This window comes from Nerophis ophidion, linkage group LG01 (assembly GCF_033978795.1).
Source record: "Nerophis ophidion isolate RoL-2023_Sa linkage group LG01, RoL_Noph_v1.0, whole genome shotgun sequence".
Classification (NCBI taxonomy): domain Eukaryota; kingdom Metazoa; phylum Chordata; class Actinopteri; order Syngnathiformes; family Syngnathidae; genus Nerophis; species Nerophis ophidion.
The window spans coordinates 72,914,788-72,933,961 of record NC_084611.1 but is presented as its reverse complement, the minus strand read 5'-3'; the positions used below and the strand labels follow the sequence as shown (position 1 = coordinate 72,933,961).

The 19,174-nt window shown below is 39.9% G+C and overlaps 2 long non-coding RNA genes across 2 annotated transcripts in view; one reads left to right on the top strand and one right to left on the bottom strand.

Annotated features, from left to right (window-relative positions):
* Nucleotides 1-19,174, bottom strand: part of LOC133538967 (uncharacterized) — a 36,060-nt gene that overhangs the window by 1,943 nt on the left and 14,943 nt on the right. The window contains exon 2 of the long non-coding RNA XR_009803149.1: nt 454-669. This is a non-coding gene — a long non-coding RNA (uncharacterized LOC133538967). The remainder of the gene's footprint in view (nt 1-453; nt 670-19,174) is intronic.
* On the top strand, nt 14,733-19,114 carry LOC133538925 (uncharacterized). Its single transcript, XR_009803138.1, has 4 exons — nt 14,733-15,494; nt 16,027-16,104; nt 18,675-18,746; nt 18,863-19,114. It is a non-coding gene; the product is annotated as an uncharacterized LOC133538925 (long non-coding RNA).

Sequence of the window (19,174 nt, the reverse complement as noted above, 5' to 3'; positions counted from 1 at the left end):
AAACAACAGAAGAATAAGTGATTATCACATTTTAACAGAAGTGTAGTGTTAAAAGGGAAAGTAAGCAGATATTAACAGTAAATGAACAAGTAGATTAATAATTCATTATCTACCACTTGTCCTTAATAATGTTAACAAAATAATAGAATAGAAATGATACAACATGTTATTGAATACATCATCGGACTAATAAAGAGCCTTTGTTTGCTGACTTACTACTAAAAGACAAGCTGTCTAGTATGTTCACTATTTTATTTAAGGACTTAACTGCAATAAGAAACATATGTTTAATGTGCCCTAAGATTTTTTGTTAAAATAATGCCAATAATTCTATTTTTTGTGGTCCCCTTTATTTAGAAAAGTAACAAAAAGTATCAAAAAAATGTTAGTACCGGTACCAAAATATTGGTATCGTTAGAAGACTAATCTGTACAGTAATCTATTTATTTATACCTGCACATTATTCCTCCTTTATCCTGCACCAAAACGAGCTAGGGCAACACGGTGGTACAGGGGTTAGTGCATGTGCCTCACAATACGAGGTCCTGAGTAGTCATGGGTTCAATCCCGGGCTCGGGATCTGTCTGTGTGGAGTTTGCATGTTCTCCTCGTGACTGCGTGGGTTCCCCCCAGGTACTCTGGCTTCCTCCCACCGCCAAAAACATACACCTGGGGATACAGTAGGGAAAAAAAGTATTTAGTCCGCCACCAATTGTGCAAGTTCTCCCACTTAAAATGATGACAGAGGTCTGTAATTTTCATCATGGGTACATTTCAACTGTGAGAGACGGAATGTGAATAAAAAAAATCCAGGAATTCACATTGTAGGAATTTTAAAGAATGTATTTGTAAATTATGGTGGAAAATAAGTATTTGGTCAACCATTCAAAAAGCTCTCACTGATGGAAGGAGGTTTTGGCTCAAAATCTCACAATACATGGCCCCATTTATTCTTTCCTTAACACGGATCAATTGTCCTGTCCCCTAAACAGAAAAACAGACCCAAAGCATGATGTTTCCACCCCCATGCTTCACAGTAGGTGTGGTGTTCTTGGGATGCAACTCAGTATTCTTCTTCCTCCAAACACGACGTGTTGAATTTATACCAAAATGGATACATGGATGATACAGCAGAGGATTAGGAGAATGTCATGTGGTCAGATGAAACCAAAATAGAAATTTTTGGTTTAAACTCAACTCGTCGTGTTTGGAGGAAGAAGAATACTGAGTTGCATCCCAAGAACACCAAACCTACTGTGAAGCATGGGGGTGGAAACATCATGCTTTGGGGCTGTTTTTCTGCTAAGGGGACAGGACGATTGATCCGTGTTAAGGAAAGAATAAATGGGGCCATGTATCGTGAGATTTTGAGCCAAAACCTCCTTCCATCAGTGAGAGCTTTGAATGGTTGACCAAATACTTATTTTCCACCATAATTTAAAAATAAATTATTTAAAATTCCTACAATGTGAATTCCTGGATTTTCTTTTCACATTCTGTCTCTCACAGTTGAAGTGTACCTATGATGAAAATTACAGACCTCTGTCATCATTTTAAGTGGGAGAACTTGCACAATCGGTGGCTGACTAAATACTTGATTGATTTAGTGTTTTTTCAATTTAGTGTTGATTGCCAACACTAAATTGCCCCTAGTGTGGGAATGTTGTCCGTCTATCTGTGTTGGCCCTGCAATGAGATGGCGACTTGTCCAGGGTGTACACCGCCTTCTGACCAAATGCAGCTGAGATGGGCTCCAGCACCCCAGCGATCCCAAAGGGACAAGTGGTAGAAAATGGATGGATGGATGGATACAACGAGCCAATGCAACAAAATGTCGTACTTATCTGTACTGTAAAGTTCAAATTTGAATGACAACAAAAGGAAGTCTAAGTCTAAACAAAGAAATCAAGCACTGAATAAATTTGAAAGACACATCCAAGCAAGAAAAAAAATTGTATCTGTAAATGACATAAATAGAACATTTCTACTAAACCAGTGGTTGTTAACCTTGTTGGAGGTACCGAACCCTGCCAGTTTCAAATGTGCATCCACCGAACCCTTCTTTAGTGAAAAATCAAATTTTTTTTCTTAATTTATTGATGTTACTATATTAAAGAAATACAAATAAAGATATATTTTACAAACAGAACGTTACAGGAATGTACAGATGATCCCATGTTTACATCTCATTGTGCAACGAGTGAATGTTTTAGTGCATATGTGTCAAACTCTGGCCCGCGGGCCAAATCTGGCCTGCCATGTAATTTAATTTGGCCCTTGAGGCAATATCAAATTAACATTAGAGCTGGCCCGCCGGTGTTATACAGCGGTGCCGCTGTAACACCGCATTCACCGATTTCCCGGGAGACTCTCGAATTTCAGAGCCCTTCCCGGAAATCTCCCGGTGCAACCATTCTCCCGAATTCCACCCGGACAACAATATTGGAGGTGTGCCTTAAAGGCACTGCCTTTAGCGTGCCCTACAACCTGTCAAGTCTGTTTTTCCTCCTCACAAACAGCGTGCCGGCCCAGTCACGAAATATATGTGGCTTCTACACACATGTAAGTAAATGCAAGGCATACTTGATCAACAGCATACAGGTCACACTGAGAATGGCCATATAAACAACTTTAACACTGTTACAAATATGCGCCACACTGTGAACCCACACCAAACAAGAATGACCAACACATTTTGGGAGAATATCTGCACCGTAACACAACATAAACACCATCCATCCATCCATCCATCCATCTTCTTCCGCTTATCCGAGGTCGGGTCGCGGGGGTAGCAGCCTAAGTATGGAAGGCCAGACTTCCCTCTCCCCAGCCACTTCGTCTAGCTCTTCCCGGGGGATCCCGAGGCCTTCTCAGGCAAGCCAGGAGACATAGTCTTCCCAACGTGTCCTGGGTCTTCCCCGTGGCCTCCTACCGGTTGGACGTGCCCTAAACACCTCCCTCGGGAAGCGTTCTGGTGGCATCCTGACCAGATGCCCGAACCACCTCATCTAGCTCCTCTCGATGTGGAGGAGCAGCGGCTTTACTTTGAGCTCCTCCCGGATGACAGAGCTTCTCACCCTATCTCTAAGGGAGAGCCCCGCCACACGGCGGAGGAAACTCATTTCGGCCGCTTGTACCCGTGATCTTATCTTTTCGGTCTTGACCCTAAGCTCATGACCGTAGGTGAGGATGGGAACGTAGATCGACCGGTAAATTGAGAGCTTTGCTTTCCGGCTCAGCTCCTTCTTCACCACAACGGATCGGTACAACGTCCGCATTACTGAAAACGCCGCACCGATCCGCCTGTCGATCTCACGATCCACTCTTCCATCACTCGTGAACAAAACTCCTAGGTACTTGAACTCCTTCGCATGGGACAGGGTCTCCTCCCCAACATAAACACAACAGAACTAATACTCAGAACCCCTTGCAGCACTAACTCTTCGGGACCGCTACAATATACACCCCCTCCCCGCTACAAACAAACCCGCCCCCCTTACCCCACCCACCTGAGCCCCGACATTAACTGAGCAGTAAAAAGGCCTGAACGGTTGATTTATTCATTATTTTATTTTCAAATGTATTAGCCTCTGGAAAAAGTTAATGTAAATATTTACCTCAGAAGGCTGCAAATACAAAAGGGGCATTCAATTTTTATTTAAATTTGATTTGATATGCCATTGATATTTTTTGATTATTATTATTATTATTTTAAACTCAATTTTGCATGTCACTATAAAGTTATATAAGCCTTGCTTGTTCAATATTCAATGAAAAAGTTGTTTGGGTCAATATTAAAAAATGAATTTGTTCAACGTCGGCCCGCGGCTTTGTTCAGTTTTAAATTTTGGCCCAGTCTATTTGAGTTTGACACCCCTGTTTTAGTTGGACCTAAATGCGATATCTGAAAGGGGTACAAAGTATTTCCAACCCCACCTTGTACAGAGCTCATGAAAAACAATGGGTTTTTTTGTCATTGTAAGTGTGCCAAAACACTTATATTACAAAATAATCTCATGAGAATGATTGCTGTCATTTGATTATAATAATAAAACATTGAACTTGTTATTTAGTCAGGTTTGGACAGAGGCTCCGTCGAACCCCTGAGGCCGACTGACCGAACCCCTATGGTTCAATCGAACCCGGGTTAAGAACCACTGTACTGGGCTCTGTGACCAACCAGAATGTCTGCATCTTCATCTTTATCACTACAATACCCTTAAGTTACGGTGTGTACCATCCATCCATCCATTTTCTACCGCTTATTCCCTTTCGGGGTCGCGGGGGGCGCTGGCGCCTATCTCAGCTACCAGTTATCTCCAAATGCTCAAGCCAGCCAGTTATACCCTTCCATACACTCACATATACATTCTTACACATGCATGGGAGCTCATGTAACTTCTTGCGACTGTCTGTATTGTGAGGATGATGAAATAGCCATCAGCCACAGGCAAGCACGTGTGAATCCCAAATGAAGACGAGTGTCTCCTTCGGTAAATTGTAAATGAATGGAACATTTGGAGGTGGAGGCAGTGTGTGAATGTGTGCCCCCCGGCGAGCCGTACTCCACTATATGTCCTTATAAAGAGCCTCGCACTCACTGAAATAAAGATGCAGCCACCAATTACTCCCTCGCTTTCAGTTTAATCCCCTCGTGCTCCTTTCGGCACTTTTACTTCTGTCTTTGAAGACGGTGCAGCAGGAAGTGGGTCAGCAGAGAGCAGCGTCAGCTGTTTGCTGATATTTGCACTGTGTGGAAATGAGGCGTGTGTGTGTGTGTGTGTTGTGTTTGATGTGAGTCATGCCCATGCTGATGTTCATTAAGGTGCTCTCCAAGGGTCTTGCTCATTCATGATCAAATGCTGATGAAAGCCCAGCCCTAATACTTGATGGCAATTTAAGCACTTGAGGGGCTGTGACTATTAGAGCTACTCCATAAAACGGAAGGTCTACAATTCACAAGCACGCTCCTCGCCTCCATTGACACGACAAATGAAACGTTTGATTGCAAAGAAATTATTTTCATTTGTTCGCGTTTTCCAAGCCGCTGTTTCGCCGAGTGGAAGGGAAATTATAAATCTGAAACACTGAAGGTCCACGTGGTTTTATTTAAAACATTTGAACAATGCATCTTGCAATCACTTGAATTGGAAGCCCAGTTCTTTGTGATGTCTCTTCCACTTCATGTCCGATAGAATGTATGTATATACTAAAAAAAAATCTTAATGTACATACTGTATTTGGTCGTCTGTCTGACTTCGTGTGTGCACACTTATCCATTTTAATAACATATTTTTGAAAAGACACAATGCTCAAAGTGTCATTTTAATCAACTCTATTCTAAAGCAGTGGTCCCCATCCGGTACCGGTCCACGGACCGATTGGTACCAGGCCAAACAAGAAATATATATGTATATATATATATATATATATATATATATATATATATATATATATATATATATATATATTTTTTTTTTTTTTTTTTTTTTTTTTTTTTTTTTTAATCATTAAATCAACATAAAAAACACAATATATGCATTATATATCAATATAGATCAATACAGTCTGCAGGGATACAGTCCGTAAGCACACATGATTGTATTTCTTTATGAAGAAAACCCTTCCCCCCACCCCCTCCCGGTCCTGGAGACAAATTTTCAAGCATTGACCGGTCCGCAGCTACAAAAAGTTTGGGGACCACTGTTCTAGAGTGATTCACATTCACAATTTTCATTTACTGAAATTTAAAATTGATTGTAATAATTTTCATTCATAATTATGATTTTTGAAAATTAGATAAAAACTGTGTGTGTGTGTGTGTGTGTGTGTGTGTGTGTGTGTGTGTGTGTGTGTGTGTGTGTGTGTGTGTGTGTGTGTGTGTGTGTGTGTGGGTTGTGTGTGTGTGTGTGTGTGTGTGTGTGTGTGTGTGTGTGTGTGTGTGTGTGTGTGTGTGTGTGTGTGTGTGTGTGTGTGTGTGCACTTTATTTATTCCGTCAGTAGAGTTCTTTCAGGAAAATTAAAATTTTTAGCACAATCCCATTCAAGATCAGACAAACATTACAGGTAGACAGAACCGGATCGGCTTCCAGCGCCCCTTACAAAAAAGATGAGATACAGGTAAACAAGGGGGGGGGATAGAATATTAAAATAAAATAAAAAAAATCGGTCTTAGCCTGGGCCCTGGAGAGGGGGTGCAGACTGAGGCCAAGGGAAAAAAACAACTCATAGCCATAGAACACATCCCTCTTACATGTGTGTAAGAGGGAAACGTCAAACATCAAAGAACACAGAGGACATTAAAGACATTATATATATATATATAAAGAACATAATGTCATGGCTGTCTTGAGTTTCCAATAATTTCTACAACTCTTATTTTTTTGTGATTGAGTGATTGGAGCACAAACACAAAAAACATTCATGAAGTTTGGTTCTTTTATGAATTTATTATGGGTCTACTGAAAATGTGACCAAATCTGCTGGGTCAAAAGTATACATACAGCAATGTTAATATTTGGTTACATGTCCTTTGGCAAGTTTCACTGCAATAAGGCGCTTTTGGTAGCCATCCGGGGCTTCACGGTGGCAAGGGGTTAGTGCGTCTGCCTCACAATACGAAGGTCCTGCAGTCTTGGGTTCAATCCCAGGCTCGGGATCTTTCTGTGTGGAGTTTGCATGTTCTCCCCGTGAATGCGTGGGTTCCCTCCGGGTACTCCGGCTTCCTCCCACCTCCAAAGACATGCACCTGGGGATAGGTTGATTGGCAACACTAAATTGGCCCTAGTGTGTGAATGTGAGTGTGAATGTTGTCTGTCTATCTATGTTGGCCCTGCGATGAGGTGGCGACTTGTCCAGGGTGTACCCCGCCTTCCGCCCGATTGTAGCTGAGATAGGCGCCAGCGCCCCCCGCGACCCCAAAAAGGGAATGATGGTAGAAAATGGATGGGTTGATGGACCACTCAGGTAATTCCACCCCAGCTGCTGGAACCCTTCATTTATTTTATTTTTTTTATTGGTGTGTTTTTATGAGACTTACTGTGTGTTTGTTATCATTGTGTCATAGAACAACAAACCCAGCAGTAACCATCAATTGTATCACACTCACATGTTTTGTCATACATGTGCCACATGGCCACTGCCTGCAGTGTTTGCGATGCGCTCAAGATCGATCGATCACACATTCTATGGTGTTTGTCTTCTGTCTTATCACAGGCAAGTGTTGCTTGCTGTGATGGTCCAATCGCTACGGCTGCATCGCTGTGTGTGTTTGCATTCATTTGGGCTGCACTGGCTGTGGACTACTACCGGTATGCACTATTTATATGCATGCGTGCTCTTATTGCTATAGGTGCGCTTATAGTTAGGCATTTTACTGTGTGTGTGTGTGTGTGTGTGTGTGTGTGTGTGTGTGTGTGTGTGTGTGTGTGTGTGTGTGTGTGTGTGTGTGTGTGTGTGTGTGTGTGTGTGTGTGTGTGTGTGTGTGTGTGTGTGTGTGTGTGTGTGTGTGTGTGTGTGTGTGTGTGTGTGCGTGCGTGCGTGTTCTTGTATTTCTACCCTTCTTGAGACATCAACAAGGAAAAGTACCGTCCACATGAGGACCGGTGAACAAGTTAAGACCGAAATCATGGTCCCAATACGGAAAACCATTGCATCTAATAGAGAATGTCTCATTTGCACCCCTGGTGGTGAAATCTATCAAAATTAGGGTGGTCCCAAAAAGAAGGGATATTTCAAATTGACTGTTTGTCAACATATGAAACAACAAGTGTGTGTAAAAATTTGAAGTGCTCCCCCTCTGGCCAACATATGAAATAACAAGTGTGTGTAAGAAATTGAAATGAGCCCTCTTTGGCCAAAATTAATCAATTAAATTAAATAAATCTGTATATAGACACATACTGTAATAACTTGAATTAAATAATGCAGATTAAAAACCAATTAAAAACAAAAAATAAAAAATTCAAAAAATAACTAAAAGCTTGCTTTTTTATTGGTGTGTTTTTTACTTTTTTACTTTTACTTTTTTAAGGGACGGCGTGGCGCAGTGGAGAGTGGCCGTGCGCAACCCGAGGGTCCCTGGTTCAATCCCCACCTAGTACCAACTTCGTCACGTCCGTCACCCTTGCTCCTGATGGGTGGTGGTTAGCGCCTTGCATGGCAGCTCCCTCCATCAGTGTGTGAATGTGTTTGTGAATGGGTAAATGTGGAAGTAGTGTCAAAGCGCTTTGAGTAGAAGGTAGAAAAGAGCTATACAAGTACAACCCATTTATCATCTATTATATTTGCATAGTATGTGTATATTATTATTGTTGCAAATACAAATCGTTATACATCTAGAAAGGGTGGTCCTTAAAGAGGGAGGCATTTTTCAAAGATCTCAAGAAGGTAACAATTACAATAATGAGTGTGTGTGTGTGTGTGTGTGTGTGTGTGTGTGTGTGTGTGTGTGTGTGTGTGTGTGTGTGTGTGTGTGCGTTTGTCAAAGTGACATATGGGGACATTTTTATGAAATTTCACCTTACATATGAGGACCTGTTGAAATATGAGGACATTTTCCATGTCCCCATATTTCCCGCAATGCTATCGTGTTCTAGACCCTCCCAGCATGTTCCCAGACCAAAAATCTCTAAAGTCTTCATTTGTCAAATTTTCAGAAAAAGTGTGTGAAAGTGTGTGTAATTTTTTGGGTCACTTTCGATTTTGCCCCTAGTGGCCATCTTTGCTATTATGACACACACACACACACACTTGTCCTCATATGTCATATGTCCTCATATGTCGTGTGGGGCAGAAACTCACACACTCCAACATTTGAAAAACATATAATCATTACAGCAATGAACATACTTTTGAAATCTAAATCAAGTAACACATTTTCAACTGATCTGATGATCTCAACCTTTTTTATGTTAGTTTTATCTATTCATTTGGTTTATCTGGAGAGGATTTGGGCTAGACAATCAATAATAAAGGGATTATGGTGATGATTTAATCGGTTTGATTCAGTATTTTACTGTATTGGGCTTTTTTCTATTCTGTTGTCTAAAATACAATGCCGCACAATAATTACTTTAAATGTGCCTGAAAAAAAACTTTCAACCTTGATTGAGACAAAGGCGATAATTCAAATGGAATTCAAACTACATACAGTATTTAATATTTTCAAATGGTTACAATAGCACATGATTTTGGTATTTTTATCTTTGGGACAAATTTTGGATTCAATTGGGGATTGTTTTTGGAGGTATTCACTTCACATTGTATTCAAGATGGTTACTTCCGCCCACTGTGAAGAGTCTCGGCGTCTGATTGGTCCAATTTTCAGTTAGGCGCCGCCTGATTGGCCGTTGGATGATGTCTGATCCTAACAGATGGCTAAATCACTAGTTAATTATTTTCCTCATGGAAGTTATACAGCTCACGTATCACACTTAATATTGAATATATATAAAAAGGGTTTTCCAAAAGGACCATTTATAATCGAAATACAAAACTTCACACACGATTTTGAGCACAACAGAGCGCTCAGTGAACAGCACTTCCGGGACCTGCATCACCGGAGGGGGACATCTATCTTGGTCACAAACCATCTTTGACAGTCTTCGGCAGCATGGTTGAATCAGGTGAGCATAAAATGAAGTTTAACGTAATTAAATAGACCAATGTTTTTTAACATAGGAAAATAGTTCATTGTAAACAACAGTTAACTGTTTGTTGTTATTAATTGCAATCAGATTTGATTTTATGAGGTCAAATTAAGCATTTCAGTTCTGGGCCAAGGCCAAGGCGTTTAAATTTTTTTTTTTAAAGTTGCATGGAAGATTCTAAGTAGCAGTGATTGTCACACACACACTAGGTGTGGTGAAATTATTCTCTGCATTTGACCCATCACCCTTGATCACTATGCTAGTAAACCTTTTCTTAATTTTAAACAAGACAGACTAAAGTTCTTCAAATTGTTTATACTTTTTCTCAAATACAAATATGTCAAGCTGATAAGCACTGTGGAGTAGGCATGTTACTGATATTGTTACATTAGTTCTTTGTTTGAGAAGCTTCATGTCTGCACTGATCCTAAATTTAACAGTTTTTGAAGGGTTTGGTTCTTTGTTTTATTTCTGTGTCACTGACTTTTTTCATTTTTATGTGTGGATTTGTTAGGCGCATCAACACATGATATAGACATCGTGCCCAAAAGAAGAGCGAGACGTAATCCTGAGGCTGAAGCTACCGAGTTTATTTGATCTGGATGTGACAAGTCTTGTTTTAAGGCCCAGTGGATCAATGATTGGAAAGGTATGTCTTGTTATGTATCATATCAATGGTAACTGTACCAACATCTCATTTGGATCATTTCCTTACTGTCTAATAGAGGTTGTATTATATGGCTTTAATTAGAAGTGTTTGGAATAACAGCGTTCCACGTCCCAAGAGCTAGCTTCTGTAGCCGAGGATCGGACCGCCAAGTGCCCTGCCTTCGGCTGCCGCCCAGCTCACAATGCACCTGACCTCTATGGCCCCTCGGAGTCTTGTTCACGAGTGGGGGAAGAGTGGATCGTGAGATCGACAGGCGGATCGGTGTGGGGTCTTCGGTAATGCGGACGTTGTATCGATCCGTTGTGGTGAAGAAGGAGCTGAGCCGGAAGGCAAAGCTCTCAATTTACCGGTCGATCTACGTTCCCATCCTCACCTATGGTCATGAGCTTTGGGTCATGACCGAAAGGATAAGATCACGGGTACAAGCGGCCCAAATGAGTTTCCTCCACCGGGTAGGGGTGCTCTCCCTTAGAGATAGGGTGAGAAGCTCTGCCATCCGGGAGGAACTCAAAGTAAAGCCGCTGCTCCTCCACATGGAGAGGAGCCAGATGAGGTGGTTCGGGCATCTGGTCAGGATGCCACCCGAACGCCTCCCTAGGGAGGTGTTTAGGGCACGTCCAACCGGTAGGAGGCCACGGGGAAGACCCAGGACACGTTGGGAAGACTATGTCTCCCGGCTGGCCTGGGAACGCCTCGGGATCCCCCGGGAAGAGCTAGACGAAGTGGCTGGGGAGAGGGAAGTCTGGGCTTCCCTGCTTAGGCTGCTGCCACCGCGACCCCACCTCGGAAAAGCGGAAGATGATGGATGGATGGATGGATGGATGGTATAACAGCGGTATATGAAAACGATGTTACTAATGCTGTTACTTTTACCGGTAACGAGTAAGCTAATAACTTTTATGTACGCTACAACGCTGTTACGATGCGTTTTATGTAATCTGGCATGCTACTTTTGATGTGATTGTATGTCAACAAGACAGCGTTAGAAGCACAAAAGGGTTAGTGCAGGTAATATCTTTTTACTAATGAAAGCAACCCCCGGAAGTAATTACGAACACGATATCAAATAGAAAGAGGCCTCATCCACACACAAACAAAAACATTCAACAGAACTATCTTAACTGCCACTGCTAAGCTAAAAAATACAGCTGAACTATTCTGCTATGTCTGGGCGCTGAAGTCCCACGTCACTTGGCAAAAGGCACAGCTTTTTAAAGGCACACACACACTCTGCTCTCATGAAATGTCTCTCAACTGCATATGCTAGATATTTAAAACTTTTCTTTCTCAAGTAACACATTAATTACAAACCCCGTTTCCATATGAGTTGGGAAATTGTGTTAGATGTAAATCCAAACGGAATAATTTTTTTTACAAATAATAATTAACTTAGAATTTCATGGCTGCAATACGTGCCAAAGTAGTTGGGAAAGGGCATGTTCACCACTGTGTTACATCACCTTTTCTTTCAACAACACTCAATAACCGTTTGGGAACTGAGGAAACTAATTGTTGAAGCTTGGAAGGTGGAATTCTTTCCCATTCTTGTTTTATGTAGAGCTTCAGTCTCCTCTGTCGTATTTTACGCTTCATAATGCACCACACATTTTTGATAGGACTGCAGGCCGGCCAGGAAAGTACCTGCACTCTTTTTTTATGAAGCTGAACACGTGCTGAATGTGGCTTGGCATTGTCTTGCTGAAATAAGCAGGGGCGTACATGAAAAAGTCGGCGCTTAAATGGCAGCAAATGTTGTTCCAAACAGATGGGTAACTTACAGATGTGTAAGTTACCCATGCCTTGGGCACTAATGCACCCCCATACCATCACAGATGCTGGCTTTTGAACTTTGCGTCGATAACATTCTGGATGGTTCGCTTCCCCTTTGGTCCGGATGAAACGGTGTCCAATATTTCCAAAAATAATTTGAAATGTGGGCTCGTCAGACCACAGAACACCTTTCCACTTTGCATCAGCCCATCTTAGATGATCTCGGGCCCAGAGAAGCCGGCGGCGTTTCTGGATGTTGATAATTGGCTTTCGCTTTGCATAATAGAGCTTTAACTTGCACTTACAGATATAGCAACACACTGTATTTAGTGACAGTGGTTTTCTGAAGTGTTCCTGAACTCATGTGGTGATATCCTTTAGAGATTGATGTCGGTTTTTGATACAGTGCCGTCTGAGGGATCGAAGGTCACAGTTATTCAATGTTGGTTTCCAGACATGCCGCTTACGTGGAGTGATTTCTCCGGATTCTCTGAACCTTTTGATGATATCATGGAGCGTAGATGTTGAAATCCCTAAATTTCTTGCAATTGCACTTTGAGAAAGGTTGTTCTTAAACTGTTTGACTATTTGCTCACACAGTTGTGGACAAAGGGGTGTACCTCGCCCCATCCTTTCCTGTGAAAGACTGAGCATTTTTTGGGAAGCTGTTTTTATACCCAATCATGGCACCCACCTGTTCCCAATTAGCCTTCACACCTGTGGGATGTCCCAAATAAGTGTTTGATGAGCATTTCTTAACTTTATCAGTATTTATTGCCACCTTTCCCAACTTGTTTGTTGCATGTTGCTGGCATCAATTTCTAAAGTTAATGATTATTTGCACCAAAAAAATGTTTATCAGTTTGAACATCAAATATCAATCAATCAATCAATGTTTACTTATATAGCCCTAAATCACTAGTGTCTCAAAGGGCTGCACAAACCACTACGACATCCTCGGTAGGCCCACATAAGGGCAAGGAAAACTCACACCCAGTGGGACGTCGGTGACAATAATGACTATGAGAACCTTAGAGAGGAGGAAAGCAATGGATGTCGAGCGGGTCTAACATGATACTGTGAAAGTTCAATCCACAATGGATCCAACACAGTCGCAAGAGTCCAGTCCAAAGCGGATCCAACACAGCAGCGAGAGTCCCGTTCACAGCGGAGCCAGCAGGAAACCATCCCGAGCGGAGGCGGATCAGCATCGCAGAGATGTCCCCAGCCGATACACAGGCAAACATATGTTGTCTTTGTAGCATATTCAACTGAATATGGGTTGAAAATGATTTGCAAATCATTGTATTCTGTTTATATTTACATCTAACACAATTTCCCAACTCATATGGAAACGGGGTTTGTACTTAATTTAATAATTATTTACATTTATGAAAGAGTAATTCTGTTTGTAATATAATTTTTAGTCAAGTAACGACTATTATTATTGCTTTTTAAAACAGATATTCCAAACATTGTTAATTGATAAACTGTTTTATCAGAATATGGTGTATTTGCTCTTGCATCAATTTAAAAAGGTTATTTTGTGGTCGAGTACCGAGGGAAGTTCATCTCAAGACATGAGCGGGACAAGAGACAGAAACCCTCTATAAATATCTTTACTATTTATCTGGCATTATATGCTCATAATGTTAACAACAAAAAGTGCTGATAATGTTATAATTAATAAGTTCTAACATTATTTTTATGTGTTTTGTTGCAGACACCAACTGTTGATGTTCTAGCTCAACATTCTCCAGATTCATGTGACCGATAAACCGACTTCATCCCTCCAACAGGTTATTACTTGACTATTTTACTATCCATCCATCCATCCATTTTCTAATACCTGTCCCTTTTTTGGGTTGGCGGGGTGTGCTTGAGCCTATCTGAGCTGCATTCGGGCGGAAGGCGGAGTACACCCTGGACAAGTCGCCATCTCATTACACGGCCAACACAAATAGACAAAATTTACACTCACATTCACACACTAGGGCCAATTTAGTGTTGCCAATCAACCTATCCCCAGGTGCATGTCTTTGGAGGTAAGATGAAGCCGGAGTACCCAGAGGGAACCCACGCAGTCACGGGGAGAACATGCAAACTCCACACAGAAAGATCACGAGCCCAGGATTTAACTCAGGACTACTCAGGACCTTCGATTTGTGACGCACATGCACTTACCCCTGTTCCACCGTGCTGCCCTATATCTGCTAAAAACTTGACACAACCTATACTTCAAAAGACATTTAATCCTTTTAACCTCTCACAGATCAGTCTATATGACAACATTTTTTAAGCGTACATCCATGTTAGTCTGTGGAATTTACAACTCATGTTTAGCAAAACAGGAGATGTTACAGGTCAGCAACATGAATTCTATATGTGATCACTTGTCATGTACTCATATTGTTTGAACTAAAAAAGACTTCAGTGTGTTTCATATAAGGTCCTCATATTTTTCTGAACCACATTAGTGTGTGTTACAATGTTTAATTCAAAGCTTTAAAATGAGTGTTTCAATCCAGGTCCTCATATTTTCTGAACCACATTTTAGTGAATGTTACATTCTTAAATAATAGTCTAAGAGCTAAAACGCTATAATAATCTTTACTGTTTATGTAGAATTATATGCTCAGAATATTATCAACCAAAAGTGGTTGTTAATGTTATAATTAATTAGTTCTGACATTATATTTTTGTGTTTTGTTGCAGACACCAACTGTTGGGGTTCTATCTCAACATTCTCCAGATTTAGATGTGAGCGATAAACCGACTTCATCCCTCCAACAGGTTATTACAAGTCTATTTTTACTATATCTGCTCTAAATGTGACCCAACCTATATTTTGAAAGACATTTATTAATTTTAATCTCTCACAGATCAGTTTATATGACAACATTTTCGTAAGAGTACATCCATGTTAGTCAGTAAGGAGTTTGGAACTCATGTTTAGCAAAACAGGAGATGTTACAAGTCAACAACATACATTCTACATGTGACCCCTCGTCATGTCCTTATATTGTTTGAACCAAGAAAGACTTAGGTGTGTTTCATATAAGGTCCTCATATTTTCTAAACCAGATTAGTGTGTGTTACAATGTTAATGTCCAAGCTTTAAAATGTGTGTCTCAATTCAGGTCCTCATATTTTCTGAACCAGATTTTAGTGTGTTTTATATTCTTAATTAATTGTCTAAGAGCTGAAACTCTGTAATAATCTTTACTATTTATCTGGCATTGTATGCTCAGAGTTTTATCCACAAAAAGTGCTGATAATGTTATAATTAATTAGTTCTGACATTATATTTTTGTGTTTTGTTGCAGAAACCAACTGTTGAGGTTCCATCTCAACATTCTCCAGATTCAGATGTGAGCCATTAACTGACTTCATCCCTCCAACAGGTTATTACATGTCTATTTTTACTATATCTGCTCTAAATTTGACCCAACCTATATTTTGAAAGACATTTATTTATTTTAATCTCTCACAGATCAGTTTATATGACAACTTTTTCGCAAGGGTACATCCATGTTAGTCAGTAGAAAGTTTAGAACTCATGTTTAGCAAAACAGGAGATGTTACAAGTCAACAACATAAATTCTACATGTGAGCACTCGTCATGTCCTTATATTGTTTGAAGCAAGAAAGACTTAGGTGTGTTTCATATAAGGTCCTCATATTTTCTGAACCAGAAAATGTGTGTTACAATGTTAATGTCAAAGCTTTAAAATGAGTGTCTCAATCCAGGTCCTCATATTTTCTGAACCAGATTTTTGTGTGTGTTACATTCTTAATGAATTGTCTAAGAGCTGAAACTCTGTAATAATCTTTACCCTTTATCTGGCATTGTATGCTCAGATTTTTATCAACAAAAAGTGGTGAGAATGTTATAATTAATTAGTTATGACATTATATTTTTGTGTTTTGTTGCAGAAACCAACTGTTGAGGTTCTATCTCAACATTCTCTAGATTCAGATGACAGCCATAAACCGACTTCATCCCTCCAACAGGTTATTACATGTCTATTTTTACTATATCTGCTCTAAATTTGACCCAACCTATATTTTGAAAGACATTTATTAATTTTAATCTCTCACAGATCAGTTTATATGACAACATTTTCGTAAGGGTACATCCATGTTAGTCAGTAAGGAGTTTGGAACTCATGTTTAGCAAAACAGGAGATGTTACAAGTCAACAACATAAATTCTACATGTGAGCACTCGTCATGTCCTCATATTGTTTGAACCAAGAAAGTGTGTTTCATATAAGGTCCTCATATTTTCTGAACCAGATTAGTGTGTGTTAAAATGTTAATGTCAAAGCTTTAAAATGAGTGTTTCAATTCAGAAAATGCAGTGCCTCTTGTTTACAGCCGGTTTTTGCAGCGCTGTTTTCATTGATCAAAGTATTTTTTCGGTGGTCGTGTTTTTGGTACATAACTTGTAAATAGTGCGCAAATAATAGGCTATATTTATATAAATACATTCAAACCCCGTTTCCATATGAGTTGGGAAATTGTGTTAGATGTACATATAAACAGGATACAATGATTTGCAAATAATTTTCAACCCCAATTCTGTTGAATATGCTACAAAGACAACATATTTGATGTTAAAACTGCTAAACATTTTTTTTGCAAAGAATTTAGGGATTTTACCATCTACGGTCCGTAAAATTATCAAAAGGTTCAGAGAATCTGGAGAAATCACTGCACGTAAGCGATGTACTGCATTAAAAACCGACATCAGTGTGTAAAAGATATCACCACATGGGCTCAGAAATACTTCAGAAAACCACTGTCAGTTACTACAGTTGGTCGCTACATCTGTAAATGCAAGTTAAAACTCTACTATGCAAAGCAAATGCCATTTATCAACAAGACAGAGGAACGCCGCGGGCTTCGCTGGGCCCGAGCTCATCTAGGATGGACTGATGCAAAGTGGAAAAGTGTTCTGTGGTCTGACGAGTCCACATTTCAAATTATATATGGAAATTGTTGACGTGGTGTTCTCCGGAACAAAGAGGAAAATAACCATCCGGCGCAAAGTTCAAAAGCCAGCATGTGTGATGGTATGGGGGTGTATTAGTGCCCAAAGCATGGGTAACTTACACATCTGAGAAGGCACCATTAATGCTGAATGGTCCATACAGGTTTTGGAGCAACATATGTTGTCATCCAAGCAACATTATCATGGACGCCCCTGCTTATTTCAGCAAAACAATGCCAAGCCACGTGTTACAACAGCGTGTCTTCGTAGTAAAAGAGTGCGGGTACTTTCCTGGCCCGCCTGCAGTCCAGACATGTCTCCCATCGAAAATGTGTAGCGCATTATGAAGCGTAAAACACGACAACTTAAGCTTTACATCAAGCAAGAATGGTAAAGAATTCCACTTTCAAAGCTTCAACAATTAGTTTCCTCAGTTCCCAAACGTTTATTGAGTGTTGTTAAAAGAAAATGTGATGTAACACAGTGGTGAACATGCCCTTTCCCAACTACTTTGGCACGTGTTGCAGCCATGAAATTCAAAGTTAATTATTATTTGCAAAAAAAAAAAAGTTTGAGTTTGAACATCAAATATGTTGTCTTTGTAATGCTTTCAATTGAATATTGGTTGAAAAGGATTTGCAAATCATTGTATTCAGTTTATATTTACATCTAACACAATTTCCCAACTTTTATGGAAACGGGGTTTGTATATATATTAGTGCTGGGCAATGATTAACATTTTTAATCGAAGTTAATCGCACTATTTCTCTTATTAATCGCGATTAACTGCATTGTATACGCAAAGCCCAATAATGAATTCAAAAGTAGTGTGTAGTGCACCTTTATTGGAATATTCTCCCACATGAACAAAAGCGCCAAAACATTTGTTGTGCAAACACAATTTAAATCAGTCCTTGTTAAACAGTAGCAGTTAAATAGCAAATTTGATGAAAATCAACTCAAAAAATGTAAATACAAACATTTAAGCTTATTGCCACTGCCAGGGTATTTAAGTTATCTTGTTTGTTATGGAAAATAAATATAATCTACATACAAATCTCTGAGCCACAATCATAACATCTGAACAGGCAATTTCTGAGGTAACAGCAGAAACATTTTTTTTTTTATCAGGGATCTTATGTTTAAAAAACTTATATTATAGGTAGTGCGCTGTTTTAGGGAATTTTTGATCAAATTATCCGTAGTAGCAATATTAATAATGTTGTGTTTATTCTGCGTAGTGGACTTAAAATAATTATGACCATATCTGTTTGCTTGGTGCTTTGATAAACTGAACGCATATACATGGTACTATAGTTTAATGTTATGAGCCAGGGGAAAAAAGAACTACCCTACCCAGCATGCAACAGGAGTGACGAGCATGCGCGGTAGCCCGGGATAAGTTGTGTCGCCATGACGGCATCTTGTATGTTGTGATATGCAGGCTCTGAAAGCAAATGTTAAGAACTCAGCCAACACTCCTCGTCTGCATTATTGATAAATAGACGGACAACACATATACTCCGCTGCTTCACAAAGCACAATATGTTAAATGTTTACTTTTACAGTTTTCTAATTCTTCCTTTCAGATTGACAGCAGGACAAATCGCTGGAAGTAGGTATGTCTCAAGCTTCTTCCACTTGGTCCACTCCAAAGCGGGGTAAATAAATAATCCACATCATTTACTAGAATATTATATTACGTTTTGCACCTTTTCACTGTGTTATAGTCATTTTTCCTTCAGTATGAAATTGTATTTTGTCTCCTTTATGACAGCTGCAAAGGGGAAGAAGTGGAAGCAGTTGAATGACACATGTTGCATTTTGTAACTGGCAACAAAGTACCAGGTAAAAAAGATTGTGAAGCCTCCCTCCATAAAGAACTAGTAGCTCTACAGGACAGAGATTGGCTTGCCATCAAGTACTACATCCATAACAGAATTATATTAAAAAAAGGGGAAAAAAATGTTTTCCCACATCTTCTGTGGTAGTTTGAGTATGTTACCAGCAATTAAAAAAGCAAAATAAACAGCAAGCGTTTTGTATTTATTCCAGATAATTCTTAGCGACAAAATCCACAAAAACAATT